The sequence below is a fragment of the Tiliqua scincoides genome, chromosome 6 (assembly GCF_035046505.1).
Source record: "Tiliqua scincoides isolate rTilSci1 chromosome 6, rTilSci1.hap2, whole genome shotgun sequence".
In the NCBI taxonomy this organism is placed as follows: Eukaryota; Metazoa; Chordata; class Lepidosauria; order Squamata; family Scincidae; genus Tiliqua; species Tiliqua scincoides.
This window is the reverse complement of record NC_089826.1, coordinates 66,800,318-66,810,009: the sequence shown is the minus strand read 5'-3', so window position 1 is coordinate 66,810,009 and position 9,692 is coordinate 66,800,318.

The following is a 9,692-nucleotide window of genomic DNA, read 5'->3' as shown; positions in this document are numbered from 1 at the left end:
TGCGCACCTCTCTCAGCGGCAGGACCGCGGCAGGCACTGACTGAGGAGCCGCAGGCCCCGGCCCCGCCCCTTCTCTCTGCTTCCCTGCGCGCATGCGCGCCTCCCTCGGTGGCAGGAGGGGGGGGCTGGGGAGCGCGTGCGCTGGTCTCTCTGCCAGGTGGCGGGGAGAGCTTTGCTTCTAACGCGGGGGACGCGCGACTGACTGCTGCAAGGGGAGGGCGCATCCCCCACTGGTGTGTGTGAGTGTCCCTCCCCCCCATTGTTGTGGGTGTGTGTGTCCCTCCCCCCACTGGGGTGTGTGTTTGTGTCCCTTCCCCCCATTGTTGTGGTGGTGTGTGTCCCTCCCCCCCACTGGGGTGTGTGTGTGTTTGTGTCCCTCCTCCCCCCCATGGTTGTGGGTGTGTGTGTGTCCTTCCTCCCCCCACTGGGGGGAGTGTGTGTGTGTCAAGCTTGCATTTTGTTTAGTAAGCCTGCATTTTATGCACATCTGTTTGGGAGTAAGCCTGTTAAGGCTGCAATCCTATCCACACATTCCTGGGAGTAAATTCTATTGACTATAATGGAATTTACTTCTGAGTAGACAGGTATAGGATTGGGCTCTAAACCTCTTGAGAGTTACTTCTGAGTAAATATGTATGTAGGAGGCCCAATCCTATCCAACTTTCCAGCACTGTTGCAGGCATGTGCTGTATCCTGCATGGAGGAGACAGGCACAGAGGTGTCCTTGGATAGGATTGGGCCCTAGGATAGCACTGCACGCTCATGATTTTGAAAGTCATCCTAGCTAAGCATGTTGTGCTAGGAAGGTAGGCACCCCTAGACTCCTTGGGATTTACTGCCAAGAATGCATTTGGAGTAAAGGAATCCTGTGCACACATTCACTCAGATGTAAGAGCTCAATCCTATCAAGTTTTACTTGACAGCATCCTATGAGTAACATAAATAGAAAATACATCATTTTCCAAGAATGAAAAAATAGCAAATAGCCCTTCTTTCAAACCATAATTTGAAAAACATTATGAAGAATCAGGCCTTGTAGCTTAATGATGGCTAAAACTGTGGATGGATGTAGCTGGATGCTGCTTGAAAGGACCACATGATAGAACTCATTATTGAGAGTAGAATCCCTTAATCCAAGAAGAATTTGTAACATGCCAGACTTAAAGAACTACTTATGTTCTGCATTATACTCTGCCAAGAAAAACTCCTGGATGCTGTTGGGCATTCCACTCTGGTTTGTTTTTTCTTTCTCTATCCCCAGTCGTTAATACCGTTCATTAAAACCAGGAATGTGTGTGGTCATTCATTTCCACTAGTATAGGTAAGCTGTAATCTTGCCTACTTTGTTTGTGATGATTGATCCAAGTATTCTTATTTCCACTTTAAGTGAAATACTATCATTGGATACAGTACAAAATTTTGGTTTAAGCACTGATGTACCACTAGGGGGGAAAAGCAGTGCTCTGTCTAAAAACTTCTACAGCTAGGGCAGGCTACCAGTCCCATGCCCATCTCTGCCCTGGGAATGAGCACCACTAGGGAAAGTTAGGAATGGCAGTACTGCTGAAATTTGAGGTTCTCAAGTCTCATATCAATTACCATTGCTCGAGAGCTGCTGTGCAAAACATCTGCAAGGTTTCCTATTGTCTGTTCCCACTGCCCACTTCCCAATGATATTAGTTTATTGTATTGAGTGAAATTCATTCATATCCTGCCTTTCCACCCAAGTAGAGACCATTGAAGATAGTTCACAGTAATTATAATTAAGAGAGCATTAAAATTATGTAAACAATAAATTTAATAGCTGAATATCCCTTGCAGTGTAATCCAATTTGCATAACTTGACAAGGATAGGTATACTGTACATGGGCCCCTTGGTGTTAGTAGACCCCCAGAGTACACCAGCATCTAGGATTTATGTTGGCAGAGTGCCATGTTGAGCACCATGGCTGAACCACTGTAACATTGTGCTGGCTAACTGTGACACTGGTAGGCTGTTTTGCTAGATTCCAAGGCCAAGCTCTGCCTGGAGAGTTATGCCCACTTTAAGCAAATTAGCTCCCCTTCTTTCCCCAACAAATGACCCTGGTTCTGCCCTGCAGTCCTGCTGGACCCCACCTCCAGGGTAGCTCACCTGTTCAACCTGCAGGGGTCCTCTTTCCTACCAGCAGCCCCGCTCCACTACAGCAGCCCCTTGGTCCTCAGCAGGTCTTGGGCACAGCAGCCACACACCAAACTCCAATATCTCCAGCAGTCGGTTCCAGCAGTCTGTTAGTCAGTCCTTTAGTCACAAAGTCAGTCAGAGTCCAAAGTCAATAAGCCCAGTTAGACTCCTTCTCCAACCCACAATCCCTTCCAGCCTCAGGTGCTCCTTATATCCCTGAGGGCCCTATTGCCTTCAAGTGGCTGCAGCTGTGCAGCACACTCTGCTGGATGCCCAGGCCTTACCCTTAAAGGGGCCACTGCTGACACCACATCTACCTCCTCACCAGATCTTCCGTGATTTCAATACATAGGCCAAGGGGCAAAAACAGTGACGCTGGAGGTGTGCTGGAACAGGACGAGGGTTTAGCCAGAATCCTCTGCTTGTTATCACCACTAATAAAATAGTTCATCATCATCTCTGTTGTGCTTTCTGAATGTGCCAATGGCTTTGTTGCCTGGTCTGTTTTTGTTTGACACAGTTGTCTACATGTGGAGCATAGTGCTGGCTGTATGCCAGGCAAGCATAACCCTAATCGATCTTATTACATTTTGTTGGGGCTAACAACAAGGAAACATCGGGTCCCACATGCTTTAAGAGAAAAGGCCAAACTTTAATTCTGTGGAGCACCCCCACCACCCCCAGCTGCTCCAGCTGGCTGGCTTAGGAAAGGAAATTCCATGTCTGCTGCACTTTACTTGGTCAGCAGATTTAAACCTGTGAACAAGCCATATCCAAGGAGCTTCCTGACTTCAAAATAAACATAACTGTTCATGAACATGAAAGGCTCACCTTCAACTTTCCTCACCAACTTGATTGAGTTTACTATAAAGAGTGGTATGATAATTAAGCCACAGGCCTGAGCAATCAGAGGACCTCTATGGGGTGCAAAAATAATAGAGGCACCCATCTTAAAACAGGAATGGACCATCAAGGGCTTCCAAGAAACAAAGGAAGGTTCCTTGATGAATTCATTTCACAAGAGCCTCTGTTTCCTTATGATAATTTTGGTTATAAAAAGCAGTCACAGACCCCATGTCATCTGTCTTCCTCATTTTTCCTGCTGTTGCTGCCATTCATTGATGATTCCATTATCTGTTGGTGCTAGATGAAGCACTTCAATTCCTTTCAATACCCAAGAAGCACTGTGCTCTGCTGGCAGCTAGGTAAGAATCAGACCTCTCTCTCTTCTCTTTCTAACCTGTTCCCTGCTTCTGGGCACCCTTTCCTTCTGCACACAACACAAGCCACAGCTCAAGCACTCACAGAGCCTCATTTCTTCCACAAACTGCTGGTCAAGCACCAGCTGAGCTGCCTGTCAACAAACCCCCCAGGAAGGCAATCCCAGTTCCTTTGCCTTGCTTTCCTCTCTGAAGCAAACTACACCTATGATTTCGCTGGCACAGGTCAGAGTAGGACTGTTGCATTGGCGCCACCAATCCTGCCCCCCTCCTGGGCGTGATCCCCCCTGCACCCATCATCACTATTGTGTTGGACAAAATCATGGAGGACAAACCTATCAGTGGCTACTGGTCATGATGGTTACGTAACACAGATGGTTATGCCTCTGAATAGCAGTTTCAGGGGGACAATAGTGGAAGTTAAATATTTTTTATAACTGTATTTCTACCCCAACTTTTTTCCCAGAGGGACCTCTCTCCTGCTTGTGAATATCCCAAAGACAGTTGATGGAGGAAACATGCAAGGAAACAGGATGCTGGACTAGATAAGTCTTTGGTCTTATCCAGCAGGGCTTTTCTTATGTTCCTTTGAACCCCCCTCCCCCATGTTCAGGGCACTTGCATCAGGGTGTAGAACATTTCAGGCAGTGCTCACAAACAAACATCTTCATTTTCCCCCTTCTGTTATTTTCACTGTAGTCTTCTGAGGTATCTGAAAAAGTTGGATAGATCACAGGTGGTCCCTGCATTACACTTTAAGAATCATTGGCCAAGAACTCGTATTTTGCCTTCTTCAAAACAATGGTGTTGTGTTTTAGCCCACACAAGTCCCATCTACTGGAAACTTGAACTATGCATTTCCCCAATGATTTGAGTGTCAAATCACTATGATAAATTACATCATAATCTCTTTCCCATTAATAACTATAACAAATTTTGATCTAGAGAAAATAACAAAGGCTAGCTCCCAAGCTGTCAAAACATTCACATCTATTATTTTCATAGGCTTCTTTATTGTCCATTAACACTTGGGAATGCAAACATACCTGCATCATTTCAGTCTGTCACTTCTGTCCTCTAATTAACATGTTTCAGAGCAGCCAACAAAATTCTTCCAAGAACATGCAAATCCATTTTTTTCCCCTGTTTCTTGAAGGACATTTTTTTTTCTCTCTTGGGCTGTGGGACTTAAGATTTACACTGCTGTTCTCTGTACATCTGCTTAATAGGAAGTCCCATTCATGTTCAGTTAGATTTCCTTCCAAGTAAATGTGTAGGATTGAAGCAGGGTCAGCCTGAGACCTCCTGGCATCCATGGCAATGTGCCAAATGGCTGCCCTGCCCTTACCAGATGATGTGCTGGACTCTGCTTCTCCCAGTGAAGGCAAGCAGAGGGGGGCAGTTTCTGCCAGTCTGCTGCCTGAGGCAACTGCTTCAGTTGGGTACATGGATGGGCCAGCCCTGAAATGGAGTCTAAATTTCAAAACTGGAACCCAGTTCTGTCTAGAAGCTGTGCCTTTTACCCTAGAAGCAATTTCAATCCTAATTGGAGACGTATGGAGGAGTGCACTGTGGTTAATAGATGTGAAAGAATAGCATTCTGCACAGGCGCAAATGCTTGCTTAATTATTGTTCTAGGTGAAGTCTGGATTTCACAGGAACTTGTGTGCTCTCTGAGGCATTTGGTGGGCCACTGTGAGACACCAGAAGCTGGACTAGATGGGTCGATGGCCTGATCCAGCAGGGCTGTTCTTACATTCTTAGGAACACCTCCATCCTCCAAACTTGCTCTGCCCATTTGGAGATGGTTGTATCTGGGGTGCATTTCTCTTTAAAATCTAAAATGGAACATATGCAAAGAAGGAACCTGGGGCAGGCAGGAATTTCTAGGTGGGAATGAGGTTGGGAGGATGCAGAATGGGGGGGGGGAGATTTCCCACACAGGGGAGCTGTGTGGGAAATTAGTGAAACAGCTCTCCGATAAGGAATCTTTAAACTTCTTTTAGGGTGCAATCCTGCCCCTGGGTTAGGCTGGCACAAGTCACTTGCACAGACCCAGGGGTGTTGTAAACAGTGCCATAAGGCACATTTGTGTTGACTTAAGAGTCAGGGAGACCAGCACAAGGAGTTGCACTGGCCTCCCCGCACCAGATCCAGGTCTGATGGGGTACATTTGTGTCAGCCAAGCTTGGCCAGAGTCTGGGGGGCATGGGGAGGGCAAGGAGGAGGTGTTTCAGGGCAGGGGAGAGTGAGTGGCATGTAATCCCAGGGCAGATGGGTGGGGAGCAGGAGGTGGGGCCAGAATCCAGCAGTTATGCAGGATCCTGAGCTGGATCCTGACGCAGCTCCCACGTTCTAGGGCAGGGCAGAGTGGGCTCTTGTCACTTTGTTCTACTCCGATTTGCACCACCTCCTGAGATGGTGCAGATCTGAGTAGACCCATTGGGGCCAGTGCAGTGCAACATGGGGTAAGGGGAAAGTTTTCCCCTTGCCTCAGGTTGCACTGATTCTGGTCCCAAACTTGTGCTGGTTACACTGCAGGTTCTTTGGCCTGCCTGTTTCAAAGCAAGTTAGGATTGGACTGCCCATCTCTAAAGATCAGAACTTCAGTTACATACTGGTTATTTTCTTGGGAGTGAGCCCAAATGGACACAGTGGAACTAACTATAAAGTAGACTTGCATAGATATGCATAGGATTGTGTTGTAAGCAGGCAAACTACTGAAATTATTTGGGACCATGGGGAAGTAGAGGGCAGATGCAGCCCAACCATGCCACTGAGGAAGTCATCATCACCTTTGGTGCTGGATTGTCAGCAGGGGTGCCCACTTCTTAATATCTGGTTGCCTTCTTCTGTACCCTGGATTCATGAAGGAAGAAGGAAACAGAGAAGAAGAGGACATGGAGGGAAGGGGAAACTGATGGACCAGAAAGAAGGAACTGCAGCTGGTGTGCTGCCAGATAAGGAGGCCATCATTTTGTGTGCCATTTCAGGTGCCAGGTGCAGTCTGCCACATCCCTGCCATTTCACTATTTCATCTTAATTGGCTGCCTGTACACTTCCAAGCAGAAATCATAGCATTGGTCTATAAATCCCTTAATGCAGTGTTTCTTAAAACAGTGGGTTGGGACCCACTAGGTGGGTTGTGAGCCAATTTCAGGAGAGTCCCCATTCATTTCAATATTTTATTTTTACGAGTATATTCAACTTGATGCTATCATGGCATGTGACTGCACTGGGGAAAGGTTACAGATCTATACTTAGTAGTAGTCTATAGATCTACTATGTATATGCTTTTACATAGATCTATTATGTATATACTTTTACCAATGATAATAAATGGGACTTTTATTACTCTTGGGTAAGTGTGGGTAGGATTGCAGCCTAGGATTGTTAAAAAATTATCCTGCTTGATGATGCCACTTCTGGTCATGACATCTCTTCTGGTGGGTCCTGACAGATTCTTATTCTAAAAAGTGGGTCCTGGTGTGAAAAGTTTGAGAACCACTGGCCTAATGATTTGAGACAAGATACAGGAGATCATTGATCTATTGTGCAAAAGGCGAGGCAAGCCAGAAGTTGCATCTGGTGGAGCCAGGCCTTGTTTTTCCACCCACTTCCAGCCACATTGCCAATCTTTACAAAGCCAGGAAGGGGGGGTGGGGAGAGGGAGAGGGAGAGGAGGAGGACCTCTTGCTCCTGCTTTCTGCTGAATGAACTCCTGAGTTCCTCTGATGCCTCTGGGCCTTTTGATGTGCCACAAAGCGCATGACACCCTGAGATTGTCTCTTTGGACAGCTCGACAACACTGTGCTTCTCCATCACAGCCATGGGGCTGGCCCAACTCCCACGCTTGCCTGAACCCACTGCGGACAACTCCCTCAGCTTGCCCCTGTCTTTTCAAGTTGCCAGAAGTGAGGCAGGCCCAGGGGGAGGGGAGGTCTGTGGTCCAAAGTGAAATAAAGAGGGGAGATTACTACACACACGCACACACTCTTTGGCAGTTTTCAACTAACCAGAGATTTCCTCCATAGCTTCAGCTCCTGAAAATGTTGCTCTACTATGAAGTCAAAATTTATGATTATTCAAATGTTGGGGAGGGGGGAGGAGACTGGGGGGGGGAGAAGACTTTGAAAAGAGAGGAAGAAAGCGAGAAAATTAATATTGCAGCTGTTCTTCTGATTAATGAGAGATAATTGCTCTTGAAAAGTCACCCCAGTGGCATTTGGTTGTCTCCTGGATCTTTGTTCTTTTCCCCCACTATTATTGAGGACTTTTCTTGAAGACTAAGCGGTTCTTTTCAATTTTGGGTATTCAGAGAGGGTTGCCTGGTTACGGAGCAGGGAGAAATCGGGGGGCTGCATCGGGTAAGATGTGCCACAGGCAGGCAGGCACATCACAATGCCACGCTCGGCAGAGAAAGGATGGCTACAAGTTAACGATGCACTCTCAATAAAACATTCATGGGCTTGTTCACGCTTTGAGAATGGCCTCATTAAGGGGAGCTGGGGCAAGCCCCGGCTTCTGCTCGCCTTCCCTGACACGCACACACAGCCACACAAGGGGGGGGGGGGGAGAGACAGGCGTTTGCTTTGGAGACTTTCTGAGGAAAACCCCAGAGGAGTAGGGCGAGCCTTCCAGTGCCTTCAAAGCCTGGGCGTCCAATCCTAGGCATGTCTACTCTGAAGTAAGCCCCATTAGACTCAAAGAGGCTTACTCCCTGAAACGCGTGGATAGGATTGTAGCCTGGGGTCAGGAGGAGCAAACGGGGCACCCTGGGGTCATCGCAGGCAGTGGTGTAGCTAGAGGGGGGCCAAAGCACTAACTTTTGCAAGGAGCCTCGCAAGCTGACCCACCCCTCCCTTTGGGGCATTCGTGTCCGTTTTGCTCCCCCCTCCCGCGCCAGGAATGACTCCGCGTGGGAGGGCCGCTTGCACCCTGGGGTGAGGCTCCCTGCAAAACTTAGTGCTTTGCTCCCCCTAGCTACGCTACTGGTCGCAGGTATCAGCCGGACTCTTGTTAAATCAGTGGCTGACCTTCCTCCCGCTGAGTTAGAACTTTGAAGTCACCCCCGGCCACAGCAGGCTCCTTTTTATGGGATGTGGGGAGTTGCTCCCTTACTTAGCTGCAGTTTTAGGTTGCAATCCTATCCACACTTACCTGGGAGTAAGCTCCATTGATTATAATGGAAATTCCTGAGTAGACACGCATAGGATGGGGCTCTTAGAAAGTTATGGGGACCTATGATGTTGGAGGGGGGTTGGTGGATTTAATGAAACCCCCCCAGTCTCTTCCACCCTAAATTGGAGTCTCTCTCAGCGCCAAAGGTCTCCTAGAGGAATCCTTGTGACTAGCACAGAATTTTTGAATGATTGACTGAAGCAAACCCACCGAACTCCAACACTAGTTCAACCCCGTTGGTGTTGTCATCTCTCCGACATACGTCTAGCTCAGCCCGCCTTAAATCATAGGAGTTCGACAACGGGACATCTTTCCACCTAGAACAAGAAGGATTCTTGGAGCTCTTTAAGGGTTGCCCAGTTAGTTGGAGCACGTGCTTTGGTGGTCCACATCATCGGACCCATGAAGGACTTCACTTCATGCAACCTGGAGAAGTAGTTGGTTAGCCTTTGAGGTGCTGCAGGGTAGTCCCCTCTGGAAGTGCCACCGAACCCTCTTAAGACCTCTTAAGTGAGGGTCCATCCTATTGCCACTGTTGCGAAGTTGAACTGACAGAGGAAAATACCCCAGGCTTCGTCTTAACTCTGTAATACTTTCGAGCGTAGCAACAGCTCACCATTCGTATGTTTCCTCGGAAGTAAATCTGAACGGTGACCAATAGACTGTTCCCAGACGAGTGGTCCTAAGGTTGCAATCCTAGCCACACTTTATTGGGAGGAAGTTCCATTGAACATAATGTTCTGAGCAGGCAAGCATAGGATTGTGCTGTTAGTCTGCTTGCTCGGGAGCATGACCCATTGAATAAGTGGGTCTGATTCGTGGGACTTGCTTCTGAGTAAACAAGCACAACCTCAGGCTGTAAGGCTGACATCCGAAGCACACCTACTAGGGAGAAAGGTACCTTTTACTCAGTGTACTTTACTCCTGAGAAAACATGTATACCTTCGAGCTAGGACTAGGAGCTGGTTACTCCAAGGTAGTAACATAGGCTTCAGGGAGAGTCTTCCCAAGCAAATAATACTTTAGGTTGCAATCCTATTCACTTTCCTGGGAATAAAAAAATCCCATTGGGCATGTGTAGGATTGGGCTGTTGTCCAAGCCTAAGCGGGTCTACTCAAAAGTAAGT